This window comes from Etheostoma cragini, chromosome 3 (assembly GCF_013103735.1).
Source record: "Etheostoma cragini isolate CJK2018 chromosome 3, CSU_Ecrag_1.0, whole genome shotgun sequence".
Classification (NCBI taxonomy): domain Eukaryota; kingdom Metazoa; phylum Chordata; class Actinopteri; order Perciformes; family Percidae; genus Etheostoma; species Etheostoma cragini.
The window spans coordinates 9,378,593-9,395,097 of NC_048409.1; the positions used below are offsets into that span (position 1 = coordinate 9,378,593).

The following is a 16,505-nucleotide window of genomic DNA, read 5'->3' on the forward strand; positions in this document are numbered from 1 at the left end:
ATATACTTTCTCTTTCCTCCTGTCAGCTCATTCTCTTTTTACTCCTACCCATCTCTCCTCCTCCTCCTTCCCTTGCTCCCTCTTGCTCAATGCTTGCTGCTCATTTCTCCTCTCCTCTTTCCACCTCTGCCTCACCTCCTCCTCTTCCTCCTTTTTTTATTATTTTCCTCCCTCTCTGCTCCTGTCTCATCTTCTCGCTCAGTGTCCTCTTCCTTATTTCCCCCCTCATCCTCCATTTCCTTGTCCCCCGTTAGGTATCCACTAGCATCACTTCCTCCCTCCATCCCTTCCTCCCTCTTGCCTCCTCATCCTACTCGTTGACTATTCTGGAGTAGGGACGATGAGGCGCTCCACTAGAATAAGAATTCCTGCATTATTTGATCATCAGAGTTTATTGTAATCCTTGACCCTGGCCCTGCATTTCAAACACAGATTGTGGATTAGGGTGCTCTGTGTGCTTTTGTGTGTGTTTGTGTGTGTGTGTTTGTATGTGTGAGCGTGCGTGCATGCGTAAGTGCGTGTGTTGGTGTACAGGGACATTTATGTAAATGAACAAGGCTTACAGTGATCTGCCCTCTGACTCACTTACCATAAAAGACAAGTTGTGTTATACTGTATCGCCAATCTCACACACACACACACACACACACACACACATACACAACTCTACAAATTTTCCTGCATTTTACGTAGTGAATGTACAAAATGTACAATGCAGAAGAAATTGAGTGGAGCTGTTTGTGTGTGTGTAAGTGTGTGTGTGTTTCCGTGTCTGTATGTGTGCGTGTGTGTGTGTGTGTGTGTGTGTGAATTAGGGATGGCCGTCCTCTGGTTGACCCTTGTGTTGATGATGGTGATGGACTCTACTGGTAATAGCAGAGGAGAATAGATACACACACACACACACACACACACACACACACACACACACACACACACACCGACTTCAGTCTTTGGCTTTACTACCTGCTGTATTCTCAAACGTAATGTTGTTTTACATTACGAACTACCCATGAACTGGTTCGGCTAGTAAACTGCCACATTTAAATAAAATGCTGTAGCCAACAGTCATGTCAATAAAGTCAAATAATATAGTATAACATAATAAGTATAAAATCCTGATAGATATTCTTGCTCCATGCCATAGAGCTCCATTGTTGTCCAAAATCTATTAAAAACCAACCAATGAGCTAGACTGTAGGGTAACATCTGCCTATATTTCTGTATCACAACTTTTTTTTGCAATTCAAAGTCATTTTCAAAAGTGTAGACAAATTAAACATTTAATCGTTATTGATCTCTTAAAATTTTAAAGTCTCAGTGTTTAACAAAGTGGGCCTTATAATCTAGACAGGTCTAGGACCATAGCATGTTGTCCAGTCTGTAAACTATAGGCCATTGTTGTTCTCTTTGCAAAATAGAGGAAACTAGCAAGCCATGTAAGGTTTTGTGATGTATAATACAACTGTACAAGTAATATAATATGATGTTATCGAATATAATATACAATATATTGCGAATATACAACAACGCAATTTAGTACTAGGCCATGTTGGCTTTTTTTATTGACAGTGAGTCACACACATAAACAGCCCTGGTTACGTTAAAAATCACGAACGCATTAATCCAAGGTAAACTCCCTATTAACTACTTATTACTGTTTGAGTAACGTTTGTTGAAAACTACAATGACCAGCTGTTGTAGGAAATAACTGAGCCTTTATGTCTTCATCAGAAATGAATGGAGCTGAGTGACACGTACAGAGAGAGAGAGAGAGAGATAGAGAGAGAGAGAGAGATGGAGTATTGAGAGAAGGACTGAAGTGTGATTTATTCTAAGTTAAATCAACGCCGTTGCTACGTACGTCGGTATGTGGAGAGACTAACCCCGTATACTGTAGGCACCTCTCATTTCCTGGTTCTCCTTCTAATAAACAACATCAAATTAAGGAGACGGTTAATTTCCCCTGCTACAGATTTCCCACCGTGGTCAGAAAGCACAAGGGAGACAGAGTTTCTCTTACTGAGTCTCTAGAGTTGCTACTCGCTACGAAGCTAATCACTATCACTCTCTCACTCGCTCTACCACACACTCCACACACACAAACACACACTGGCCCAGCTATTCTAAGATTCACAAAAGTGCACAAGTATGCATTTCAGGCCAGTTCCATAGGCTAAGGAGAAAGCGCTGCGTGGAGCCTCCACAGATAAATGTAAATGTGCTGTATTTATATAGCGCTTTTCCAGTCTTAACAACTGCCCAAAGCGCTTTTACTTCTACAGGAAACATTCACCATTCACACACATTCATACACTGTGGCCGGGGCTGCCGTACAAGGTGCCACCTGCTCATCAGATAAACATTCACACACATTCACACCCCGATGTGCAGCACCGGGGGCAACTCGGGGTTCAGTGTCTTGCCCGAGGACACTTCGACAATGACTGCAGGGGCGGGAATCGAACCACCAACCTCCCGATTGGCAGTCAACCGCTCTAACACTGAGCCACAGCCGCCCCTGCACGCTTAAGACCAGGTCAAACTTCACAGCCAGGTTCATGTTTTTACAAAATAGTAAGCACAGTACAGAACCTTGGTGTCATAATGTATAGTCGCAGGTTCTACAGCAAGCTAACTGCTAACAGCTTAGCCAGTTGATAACAAGCTAGCACTTGTCAGTCACCATAGCTCTCCAAGTAAGCTCGCTAACTACCTGAATAACTAGGTCGCTGCTGTTTAAGACTCTCTGGCAATCTGTCTCTGATAGTCAGAGGCGCAAATGTGCTTGTCAAAAGGCAACCCAAGAGGTTTGTGTGGATGAACTTTGAAGAAGAGGATCCACTGGATTGCTAAATGTAGCTAATGTAAATCCTGGCGTGACCGGGTCATAATTCATTGTTGTTTTTTGTCTTTTTATGTGACCCATTGGCAGCAAGACAGATGAGAAACGGCAAACATGTTCTTAAATTTAGAGGATTGAACATGGGGAAGAATGACAACTTAAGGGGGAAATGTGAAAACAAGGAACAGCCTTAAGGGCTTTTCACACGCGGAGCAACACTTTGCCAGCGTAGTTGTGTGGAGGTCTCACTGTACTCATCATGTGCAGACAACGCGAGTGAATGCCTGCAGCAATCAATGCTCGGTAACCATGGGGATTTTTTTAACTACTTTTTCCTGACGGTAGGCTATAAGTGAATGACATTTGTTGACAGAGTTACAGGTCAATAAAATACCAAATAGTGGCAATACTAGTCTTTGCTACCCGCAGACTGTTGTTGTTGATTGCCAACGTTAGCTAAATTAGCATAGTCATAATTACAGACGCCACCCGATAAATCCAGTGTAATGCTGACGCTCTGACAAGCAGAAGCCCCGCTGTCTATGTCCTGATAACTGTTTGGAAAACAGTTTTTTTTTTTTCTATTGAACCCAACATCAAAAAACTGGCTCTTGTTCATTGACTTGCACTGTGCGTCACTTGAAAAAGTTGGGAAAAGTTCAAGACAATTTAACTCTTGCAACGTGACACTTTCCCAAGATTGCACCTGCTTATCGCGTCTCCTGTCAGTTTGCCCCCCTACCTGCCCGTTCGCCTCTTATTGAAATTGAATTAGGAGGCGAGGCATTCACTCCCCGTGTGGAAAGAGCCTTTATATCAAACGGCAGAGTCATTTTGTGTTATAAACACATTTTTCGCATTTAGCATGTAATTTCGTGCCATTTATTCTATTACTAAATGACTAAATGGCACAAACACACTGTGGCGTAAAGAGTGAGAAAGTCAGAAACAGGACTTGGGACCAGGGGGACCAAGTCCTGGCCAAAGGCTGTTTGTGTCCCATGTGAGACTAAATGTTGATTGGCTAAATGTTAGTAAAAAAACATACTTCATCCCAAACCTGTTTCTTATCCAAACCTAAACAAGTACAGTAGTGTTGTTTGAACTAACGTGCTATTTATACAGCTTCCCATGAGATCACGTAGAAAGGAAATATATCCCTACCATCTGACTTCTTCAACCCATAAAACACCATAAACGAGCTAGCAGAGAGAAAATACAGCTCGATACACACACACACACACACACACACACACACACACACACACACACACACACACACACACAGACACACACACTGTATTGACAGGCCTGACAACTAATAGCAGGACATTTTTATCAGCTTGTACACCAGTCTTACTTTCCCGATGACGTTGACAGCTCTCCATTGAAGTGTGCATGCCAGAGAGAAGGAGGGAGAAACAAAAGAGAGAGGGTTTTGCTTAAAAAAACTCACACATTCAGAGCAAATAGTGCAACGGTAAGCCAATTGACTGAAAGAAAAATCACTCCTACATGCATAGTGGCAGGCAACGGAAATATCCCTGCAACCCCAATGACTGGCTATTAATAAATGGAGTAAGAGCCTAATGAGAACAGAATCCTCTGGAGGCAACTCTTCTTTTCTCTGTGCTGCATGGCCTCTCTCTCTCTCTCTGTCTCTCTCTCTCTGTCGCTCTCTCTCTCATCATTCCGTTTTTCATGAGCATAGGTGTTAATAAAGTGAACTCCATTTAGACTTAATTCCAACACCAGTACAGTTTTGTTGTTGTCCATATGAACCAATATGTTGGATCCACATATCAGATGGACAGAATATTGTCATTTCAAAACAAATCATTTTGCACATCCCTCTACATATTTGTACACCCTGTACTAACCATCCAGCCTCTTTTTTCCTTCTTAATGTTAAATAGTTATATGTATCGATGGATGTTTTTTTCTTTTATTTATTGTTTGTTTACTTTCTATTGTTGTTTTTATGTACGCACAATCAACCATGGAAAATTCAAAGTAAGTGCAACTTACTTGCAAATAAATCTATTTCTGATTCTCGTTTAGAACAAAAAATTACAGGAAATAAAATAAATAAAAATAAATAAAACATACAGTTTTAATTGGAACATGTTACTTAAATTACCAATTTGCAAAGGCCCTGGGGCCCCTGGAGTTCTGGGGCCAGAAAAGCTCCAGGCGCTCTTTGTGTCACCTGGCTGGAGCTTTTTTTGTACAAATGAGGAATTATTTTACTGTTATTATTACTCATATTGAATTAGTAGTATTACATATGTGTATGCAGCATTTGAATACTTTATTCTACAACAATATATGTTATGAGACATGGGTAATATTTATTATTTAGCAATACCACACTGTAAAAAATACTTTTGTACAACTACAAATCCTGCATTTAGCATTTTACAGAAGTGCAAGAGTATTAGCAACAAATTGTAATGAAGCTTTAAAGGAAAAGTGTTTTGAAGAAGTGATCATAACTAATGTGTGTGTGTGTGTGTGTGTGTGTGTGTGTGTGTGTGTGTGTGTGCGTGTGTGTGTTAATGACAAGTTAAGCAGCATTTTAATGTTGGCGCTAATGTTAAATTTCTCTGTTCTGTAATTGGTTCTAAAACAATATAGGTTATAAACTGTTCATTATACTATCATGTAAAACTTTATTTGTAACTTTAATTCTCACAAATAAAGTGGAGTGAAAGTACAAAATATAGAAATACAATATTGGAGAAGAACTATAACATAACATCAAATGGAAATACTCATTGCACGTAAGTACAGGACTTGAGTTTATGCTCTTTTTTCCCACCAATATCTTTGTCAAACTGATCAGGTTTTGAGACCTATGGTACTTTCATTTTGTGCTTTAATGTTGCATATTCCCATATCAATGTTTTAAATTACCACACAGAAACTGGGGGACCAAGTGTTGAAGGAAACACCACACATTCCACCGGGAGTTTAGAAATAGGGTGGTAATCATATTACAGTATTATCCCGTGTTTTAGCGTCAGAGACTCTTGGTCTGTATTATTGTGAGTAGAGATGAATGCTCAGAATGGCAGAGCGACTGATGCCGAACCGGAGGACTAAATGACTTTAACTCTCTGTCGACAGATTCACTGCTTGCATTACTCTGTTATTTATTGGGTGTATTCTCCATTTCTTCCTTCTTATTTACTCACATCTCCAGTGCCAAAGCATTGGTATTCACTCCATACTCCCGGCCTCTGAGGAAACAGCATTCACGTGGCAAATCTTTTTGCTTGGAACGACAATTTTTTTTTTACAATGATTCTTGTTTGAAGTCACAGAACATATAAAGAAAGTGCAAAAAAATGCAGTTATTCATCATGTATATTTTTTCAAGGAAATGTGGATATCATGCTTCTTTTGTCTGTTCTTTTGGCTTTAGTTTGTGTAATATAACGGTGCTGCTACCTGAACCCTACACCTGGACTCTGACTAACACCTTGTTATTAACGTTTTGTTTTTTTAGGGACAATATGGCATAAACCAATTGCAGATAACACAACATTTATTTTAGTTTGCAATGCCTGTCTCTAGGTGGGCCTTTACTCAAAAACACACAACCCATCAAGAAAACTGATACATACACACACACACACACACACACATACACACTCACATACACAGATACATGCACGCAGACACACACACAAACACACACACACACACACATACATGCATGCATACACACACACAAACACACACACACACACAGTTACAATAACAATAGAAAGCACTTGTTGGGCGGCTGTGGCTCAGTGGTAGAGCGGTTGCCTGCCAATTGGAAGGTTGATGGTTTGATCCCCGCTGCTGCAGTCATGTCGAAGTGTCCTTGGGCAAGACACTGAACCCCCAGTTGCCCCCGGTGCTGCGCATCGGAGTGTGAATGTGTGTGAATGTTTATCTGATGAGCAGGTGGAACCTTGTACGGCAGACTCAGCCACAGTGTGTGAATGTTTCCTGTAGATGTAAAAGCGCTTTGAGCAGTTGTTAAGACTGGAAAAGCGCTATATAAATACAGCACATTTACATTTACATTGTTTATCTGTGTCTGATCCCTCTTTATATTGTTTCAACGTGAGTTTAAAATGATCCCAGTCGTGATCCATGTTGAGTTCTTGGCTGGGAATTCTAGGTTTTATGAAATTGCAAGTGAAAGTTTCCCCATACACACATGCTGAGTTACTAATCCAGGCACCAGGAGAGGCTTCGCATCGTCACGGAGTTCAACGATGAAATGATTGTAACACATTTAGTTAGTTGAAAACACTGTAGTGATTCATTTAGTTTTCAATCACAAACTTTACAATTTGTATACAATCTTAGGAGGCTGGTCCGGAGCTGCCATTGATACTAGGACTCAGTGAGTCATTTCTGATCATCAAGTAATCATTTACCTCATGTATGCTTTCTGATTCATCTGTTTTATGTAGTCATTCTTTGAATATCTTTGGACTGTCTGACAGAACAATTTGAAGTTGTCACCTTGAGCTCCAGGAAATTGCGTGGTGTTTCATTTTTCTCAATGTTCTTACAGTTTATACTGGGCGATTCTTTCAGAAAATGATCATCATATCCAGCAATAATGGAAAGAAAGGATCTTTCGGTGCATAACTAGACCCAATGCAATTGCAGGGCTGGACTCAGGATTCAAATCCATCTTTGTTCAGCTCATTATTACATCAGATGCATAGAAAAGATTCTTTTTAAATTGTGACTATCTCAACTATGGACCATATGGATAACCATTTGTAAGTTGTGCACAAACTTGGCTTTAGGTGTGCAGAACACACTGCTGTGCAGGCCTGCGAGATGTCATTGTGTTCATGCTCTGTGCTGCTCTAACACACAACACTGCCATCTAGTGGAGCCTCACAGTCTCTCACACACACACACACACACACACACACACACACACACACACACACACACACACACACACACACACACACACATACACCGGTGACAGTATAATCGTCCTTTTCATGAGATTTTGTCCCTGGGAGCCATGCAGATGGCTAATGTTAGGACAATGGTTCTCAAAGTGGGGTCTGGGGACATGGCAGGGGTCCTTGAGGAGGAGTCCACTGGGTCCCCAGCAAAATGACAAAATAGGTAATTTCATGATAATTTAATTCATCATAGTAGTGTTACAAAACCCTTGTTACAATAGTCAGACGTTTACATTCTCTAATTGCCATAATTTCTGAAGTTTATCATTCAGTGCTAAATCAAAAATGATTCCCTTATGAGTCTGTGGGGCAAAATATTACAAACGGGAAGGACCAGGGATCTTATGTGTCTGTGTGTTTGCAAAATACAGAACAGCGTCAGTATTACTGTGCTATAGAACAGAAATGGCATGAAAATATGCAAGGCTGCATTTATAATTGTCCTGTGTGTGTGTGTGTGTGTGTGTGTGTGTGTGTGTGTGAACGCTTTCTGAACTTTATGCTTTCTGAATTGTGACTAACAGGGAGTGTGTAGGGGCTTGAGTTAATGAGGTTGGGTGAGCGATGGGGGGACGGCGCTGGTCTTCAGGGGCTGATAGGGCCCATTGGTTCTTCTCCTCTCTCACAGCACGAAAGAGAGAGGGAAGAGAGACAGAGAGAAACAAAGAGGCAGAGAGTTAGAGAGAGAGAGAGAGAGAGAGAGAAACAGCAAGAGCATTTAATTTGAATCTGTTTTATTTGCATGACAGGAAAGGAAGATGTGAACCGAAGCAACGTTGTATCATTGGAGACATCAATATATTTCCAGTGAGTAAACCACACTCAGTTACTGTAATACATGAAATGGTCCGATATAATTTTTTGCTTCCCAATACAGATTCCGATACCTGAACTCCTGTATCGGCCGATGCCAGTGTGTAATATATTTTATTATGTTCTCACTGCTGTATAATACTATCCATGTATGGGTGTGATTGAATTTTCTATCTTTGTGAAACATGAACAAACACAAACAATGAACACCATAGAACTTTCTTTTATGATCCAGTTTGACAGTCAATTATAACGAAAAAAGAACATAAATCAACTAATTTTAAGTAGATTTTATTCTGGGTTAAATTAGGTGGTACTGGATGAGTGTATGAACTTCATTGCTTCAAAAAAAGAGCTACCCGCACACTGTTAAAGTTTGCTGTAATTTCTACAGTTACTTACCAAAAAAATGCCCAGTAAAATACCATAATTTTCTTTTCCGGTTAATTACTGTAATAAACAATGCATTATGGGTATTAACATTTCATTTGCAGTGATTTACTGTATATTTTGAATTTACGGTATAGGAAGTATGCAATTTTACTATACTGGTATCGGCATTGGAAGAGATCTAGCTAATACATCATCAAGGAGCAAAGCACAAGAAAGGAATGACAGAACGAGATTAAAAGAATATAAGGGTGGGAAAAAAGACGAAAATGGCTGAAAAAAACTGTGAGGTAGAAAAGGAGACAGAGGAAGTGCTAACACAATGGGATCCGTCTGTCTGAAATCTCAACATTCCTCCATCAGCTGCAGCCTAATATATCTCACCGGGCGAGAGAGTTATGCGGGGACTCATGCACGGCTGCAGATTTACTGCCAAACTTCTGCAGCTCCTTGAGAGACTAACTAAAGCATGGGACTGTATGTCATATTCACATCAACTTCAACCCTAATTTCAACCTTCATTTTCAATGATATCAATGGTGTACGTATGAATAAAAGTGTGTGCAACATTTATACATATATATATATATATACATATATGTATATATATATATTATCAGTGTTTCTCTGAAATGTCATTGTTTAACAAAGCCTTTGAAACAGTGATGACTACAGGGGGCTATAAAGGCAGAAATTACATTTCGTATTCTGCTAATTAACTTCAAACACATTTAGTCAGAAACATAATGCTCTTGAGTTAGAGAAAGATCATGATCGTGGTTTAATACTGAAATAGTCAACAGTGACATGAAAACTGGGACAAAACGTTCTGTCAAAAAAAGCTAGAAAGATTTTTTACCTTTACTTTTCTTTATTTTTTTTAATTTTTTTTGCCTAAAACCTCACAAGATGTGAACACCTTCTTCAAAACAGTTTTGGACTTTGTACACCTCCCCCCCCCCCCTCCCCAACCACCTCGGTGACTTGCATGTGGAAATGCTGCGTTTGTCTTAAACAGCCCAACCAAGCCCAACCAAGAGCTTTCCCCAAACCCAACTGTCCCGATACCTTGAGTAACGATACCCACAGGCTTTTTTTAAGCTTTTCCTTAAACCAACAGCGTCAAAAGGGACGCCAATGGTCCCAACCAATTGTGTGTTATGTATAGCAACTACAAAGGCACGTGACCAAGCGTCCGTATTTTACGAGATGGGAGTGACAATGTGTTGCCACAGCGCTGTGGAGATAGAGCTGGCAATAACAGACTATGCCAGGCATCCTCTACGAGGAGGGGTGCAAGTTTATGAATCATTTTGAACATTAGGCATGCATCAGAGTAATATAATATGTTAGGGCATTGTATTTTTTAACGATGAGGGCTTTTTCTCTCATGAGTAAGACTTGCCAGTTAATATGAACCAGGCACCAATTGCATTGCATGCAAAATGTATTGACAATACAAGTTAATAAAGAGTCTTCCTCTTCCGCTGTAGGAACTCTTTCTATCAGGGTAAAGCTGGGTTTATCAACCTTGACGAATGGCCCCCTACTGAAAAAAACAGTTAAAAACACTCATATTTGATCATGCTGTACTGTATATGTATTTGAAATGAACCCATACTCCAATACAGCTATCCAGAAATCATCCTCTGTCTGATGTGAAAATATAAAAGAGACACGACGTCTGGACTCCATTTCACTGCTTCTGAAGCACAATGCAATTTCTCATTCAGCATTTCTTTTAGCAGTCTTTGTGAAAAGAAATCCTGTTCCTGTGTACCACAGGTTCACATTCCATATTCTAAGGCAAGTCACTTTGTGGCAGCCATGTTTAATATGACCTGGGCTATGTTCAGCCCCAACAAAATGCAGCAATATGCTTTTAAAACTGAAACAGGGGTGCATTGAACTCCCTGCTGTGTGCGGAAGTGCTCTGCCTTTTCATTACCACAAGTTTACAGACATGTCCCTGCTGATTAGGTATCAGCTGTGACGCACCAAAGGACCAAGAGACACACCCACCAAACGAGAGAACACCAATCTCAAAGCCCGTTTCACACCGTTCCGAGGAAATGTTGTTCAACCAGGACGCCGTAGCAACACCGTAGCAACGGTGCACACCGTTTGAGATTGAACGTGCCCCTGGATACAGCGTTCAAGACCCATTGATTCCTATGAGAGTTGTTCGGCACTGCTTTCGTACTATGGGGCCCATAGAGCAGGCGTTCTAGAGACCTCCGCCAGCTGAGCTGGCTACAGTTTAGCTACTTGAACTGGAATATAGATTCAGTTATTTAAACCCTGTGGCTCTTCAAGACTTTGCAAATGTTATCAGACTGAATGGATTAAATTATTATAGTGAAACTAATCATTTTGCGGGGGTAGTGATGCTCAAACTTGTTTATCCACTGATTTACAGACATCTCTTTGGCCATGGGAGTCTATAGGACCCATGGCATCACGTGACAGATACAGAAGTTGTAATTCCACTGTTTGGCTGTTATGTCAAATTGGCTTCAAAGGCCCAGCGCACTTTGTGGGGACACGGTAGCGTTACTTGCATTAAGCATTTACTTATATGTATTAATATGTTTATTGTATTTTCAAACTGTGAATGTCAACATTTCAAGGGTTAGTCTGTAAATGATATCCGTTTGGGTCTAATCTCATGCCTTTATGTGGGGGCTCTTATTTTACATGCATTGCATCTTCAAATGGATGTTTGCAGCAATGATGGTGATTTATTAATGTTTTATTGATTCTGCTTTATTGGGGGATGACACTCAACACACCTTAATCAACAGAAACACAGAGTCCAACATGTAAATGTGGCAGATTTAGCCATGCAGGCTCATTTTCCTCCTCAGTCCCTTGGCAGGTTGTTGGCTTGAAACATAAGATAAACTTCAACAATACAACACATGAGCAGCAAACAAGATTACATAAGCATAAACAAGTACACACACACAACCCCAATGCACTACAGGGGTAAACCCGTAGGTTTGTGGGAATGGTATTCCATTGGTCAGCAGTGGCTCACTGCCAATCGGACGGTTGGTGGTTTGACACTGAACCCCAAGGTGCCCCTGATGCTGCGCCTTCGGAGTGTAAATGTGTGTGAGTGTTTATCTGATGAGCGTGTGTGTGAATGGTTCCTGTACTATGTAAAAGTGCTTTGAGAAGTCTTTAAGACTAGAAAAGTGCTATATAAGAACAGTCCATTTACACTGTGGGCTGCTCAAAATTACACTCTGAATGTGTTGTTTCTCACACAGACTTTAGTGTAAATGACACCCCTCTCACTTCAGACTCTTACTATCTCCCCTCTTTCTTCCCTATACCTCATCTCTCTGTCTCTCTCTCTCTCTCTCTCTCTCTCTCTCTCTCTCTCTCTCTCGTGCCGTGATATTTCTCTCCTATTTAAAGGCCACTAAAGATCAAGCTTTAGAAAGACATTTCAATTTACTTACTGGCCTTTGGAAAGCACCCCCGGTTAGATTTGGATGCTTTGGTACAGTTAATGGTGTATATCTGTTAAATGGCAAGCGTGAGCCGCGGCATCGATCACATCTGAGTGAGAAGATGGCAGTAGATAGATATAACAGCAGGTACAGAGCATTATCCCTCTGTCAAGAAGAATGGAGACTTCTAGTGGATGTGGATTACCTGTTTTACGGCAAGCATATTGCCCCATGCCCCCCTTAAAACAAAAGGGTTTCCTATACTCCCAGCTCTCCGACATGGGGACCCAGGTACAGAACAGCCAACTGGGACTATTTCACTCGATTAATCATCGGAGACAGCCTGCAGGCTACAAGCATCAATTGTTTTAAAGGAAAGGGCTTTACAGTAAAGATTATAAGCATTGGAATACCTTAGCATATTAGAAATCAGCATTTTTCTCTTTTTGGCTTAAATGCTTTTGCTACCCTCAGGTGTACTGACCCCTCAGATGACAAGCAACATGTCACTGGATACACAGCAGTGCAGGCAGCAGCTCCTGAATCACATTCACTTTCTGTATTTATGGAGGCTGGCTGTGGCCACAGGGAAGTAAGCACAAGGCCACAGAGGGCATCGGCAGATATACCACAACCACACATTTCCCTGTTTGCAGTCATTCGTATCTCCCTATACAGGGCTGTAAATTGACAACCTTCAAAAATGCAGATAAAAATTAATTTTGGCTGGTATAACAAAAAGTAACGAGTCAATTTAGAGCTTGATAAACAAAGCGAAGCGTCTGTTTAAGCCAGCCGGCTGAAGAAAGGATCTGAAAAGTCTGTGTTTTTTAAGATTGGTCTTTTTTCGGTTTTAAGACATTTGAACAGTTTGGCTCGTAAACGAATGGAACTACGCAAAACCAACCAGATGAGCTAAAATAAAGCAGTAAAATTAGTTAGAAAGAAAACATGTGGAGATACTTTTTGGGGGAGAGAAAAAAAATGTGTGTGTATTTATCTGCCAACCATCAAAACAAACATGTGTTTAAAGAAAAATGGATGCCTAAATGTATTTTTCCTGGAAAAAAAGTGGCTAATGGAAAATATGATTGTCTTCTAACTTTAAAAACTAGCCATGTTGGCTGATGTTTGAATGAACAAGTTTTAAAGCCTTGATCCCATTCCAGTCTTCTTTTAATAATCTTATTTTGAAATGAACTTAATTTAAATAGTTATTTGTCACAAAAACAACCATACATATTACAATGTGTAGTCAAATTGCCAGAGAAAAGGAAAGAAAACGCTGTTTCCCCTATTTCTTTTTGTCGAATGCTTTCTGGAGCCAACCAGCAAACATGAATTTTGAAGCATTTGAAAACATGACTTTTAAAGTTACATGCCATATTTTTCAATAGCCAATTTTTTTCTTCTTAAAAAAACAGGTTGTGAGTGCCACTGAATCATTTTAAGCACCTATGCTTCTTTTTAAAATAAAACCAATAAAACAATATTACAGTAAGTTTCAGAGAACTAAAACATTGAAACTGAATATATATTACATATACTGCATAAATATGCACAGTTTTCTTAAGACTTGTGCAGCCAACTTCAAAATAACTTCCCCTATTTTCCAAAACTACTTGTATTTAGTTAACAAGGGTTAATTCATTTAGATGAATTTCCCTGGTATTAAATCCTGTCTGTTTTTCTTTCATTTGGAAAAGAGCCAATTAGAGCTTTCTAAATTACTTAATAACAACAACTTTTAAACCTTGTGTTGTCCTCGCCTGGTCTTTTTGCCTGTTTATGAAGCATAAAGCAAGAAGTATAAATTATCATTGTCGTTACAATTTTGTGTTACATCTTCTAAGCCAACTTCATTCCAAGTTATTGACACTAGTTTACCACTTATTTTTCAACATCATGATCAATAAATCTCACTCATCCAAATACTAATTCCTAATTCTTGAGTTAAAAAACACATATATTTTTATTAATTAGACTAAAGGTTAAGATGAGATGAATGTATATTGATGGATAATCACAGCCTGTTTCGTGTATGGAACCATCTATGATAGGTTTTTGGACAATTTTTTTTACTGTTGTTATAGATACTGAGCAGTGTGAAAAAAGTGAAGTGCTCCTTATGAATCCTCACCCCTCACAAACAGAAAAAAAGACTCTGGAGGAGCTTTTGTCATGTCTCAGTAAATATGATCACAACTCATATGTACTGTAACCCATGAAGTTACATTGACCAAAGTGCTGGATGGACCAAAAAATCTGATCACAAAAAGAAACACTGAAGACTACAAAAACGCACACAGTTAATTCGCACAAATAAACAGCTTATAGGCAAAAAAAATTAAAAACAATTAATTAAACCTAAAAAAGTTTGGATCTACTTGGAGAAGGTCCCTCTCTGGCGCAGCTAGTTGAGCTAAAGCTAATAACAAAAAAGCAAATCAGCATTATTTTGCTTGCACGGTTGAAATTGCCAATGGAAAAACTCCAATGGTCTCAGGTCTTCAGGTACCTGTCAGGAGCATGGCTGGGCATTCTGGAAAAGTTGCAGAAGGGACAGGGACGACTGACTGAGCCCAGTACAGGACGTTGCACTAGTCCAAGTGATAGGGTAAAGGGGGTGGATGATAACATCTGTTGTGATTTGACACTATAATTACAATTTTAATTTTAATATCACCAAGGTTTTTGACATGGGGATTTAGAGGGGGGTTTGTAAACTCTTTGATCACATGTATAAATTTACTTCACTTTAAGAGCGTACGCCATTTGGTTGCACTATTGTATTTATTACATGTTCTTTTGTAATTGTGGCGGTGTTTTTTTGTATTTACTACTTGATTGTATATTTTGCTGTTGAGCACACCAAGACAAAAACATGATCAGTTTTTCACTCGTTGATGTAATCAGCGGGGCCAAATAGGATGACCCCAGACTTGCTTTCACACAGCTGTAGGATTTTTTTGTATCAACAAAGCAGTTCATGAAACTGATTAGATTGGTCCGGTCTTTTGGTTTGGAGATAGAGTTGTGTGTTATCAGCATAACAGTGGAAGGAAATGTATTTTTTTATGATTTCACTGAGGGAAAGCATTTACTGTAAATAAGGAAAACATTGGGCCTAGGATGGAACCTTGTAGGACCCCACAGGATTGACTAGCTGAGGAACATTGCCTATGTTGACGGAAAGGTAGAATGTGAACAAGTTCAAGGCAGTGTCATCGACACAACATGACTGGAGACGCACTATAAACTTACTAAAATGTCATGTTCCAGATGTATCGATTGCCATGCTGGATCAAGAAGAAGCAGGATGCCGCCCGCAGTCATCGAAATTGGTGGAGGAGCAGCTCATTGTTCACTCTATCTGTAGTAAGGTAACCCCTACAACTTTTACTGAGTGAAAGTCCAATTAAAATATCAAAGTAACCCTTTAACTTACTTCAAATTTGAAATTAAATATGTTCCATGTCAGCCTTTGTGAAGGATATTCAGTTTTACGGTTTACATTCTTATTGTAAAATTACTTTTATAGGAGAATAAAAGTATATATGATAAGTGTCTGCGGGGAAATGTTCTCTGGATTGATTCCACATTTTTTAATCTCTAAAACTCTGTTTTAACACCATCACTCACAATTCAGAAACACCACGGCCCCCTGGAGTGGTGTCAGCATTCACCCACTCATATCTGCTATGCACCCATGGGTTTCTGGGCAGCACTGACCTTCACCCTTCGAAAACCAGGGTAGGGTCGGTGTCAAACAGGGAATATATTTTTTTAAAAGAACAAGGTCACCAAAAAGAGCTGGTGCATCTATATTACGAGGAAACAAATCTGTTTTCTTTGATCTCTGTATCTTCCTCTCTCTGTGTCTCAGATACACACACAAGTGAGCGAGAGGATCCAATCAAGGGCGCTCCAGCTAAAGAGGAGAGGGGGGTGGTGTGGTGGGTACGAGGGGTGTGAGGGGTGTAATTTCTGTTCCATATGCCC

General features: G+C 39.9%; 1 long non-coding RNA gene across 1 annotated transcript in view; it reads left to right on the forward strand.

Moving 5' to 3' along the window:
- The first annotated feature begins 14,055 nt into the window (after positions 1–14,055).
- LOC117942486 overlaps positions 14,056–16,505 on the forward strand; it is a 13,711-nt gene continuing 11,261 nt past the window's right edge. Inside the window, exons 1-2 of the long non-coding RNA XR_004656136.1 lie at positions 14,056–14,066; positions 16,297–16,302. This is a non-coding gene — a long non-coding RNA (uncharacterized LOC117942486). The remainder of the gene's footprint in view (positions 14,067–16,296; positions 16,303–16,505) is intronic.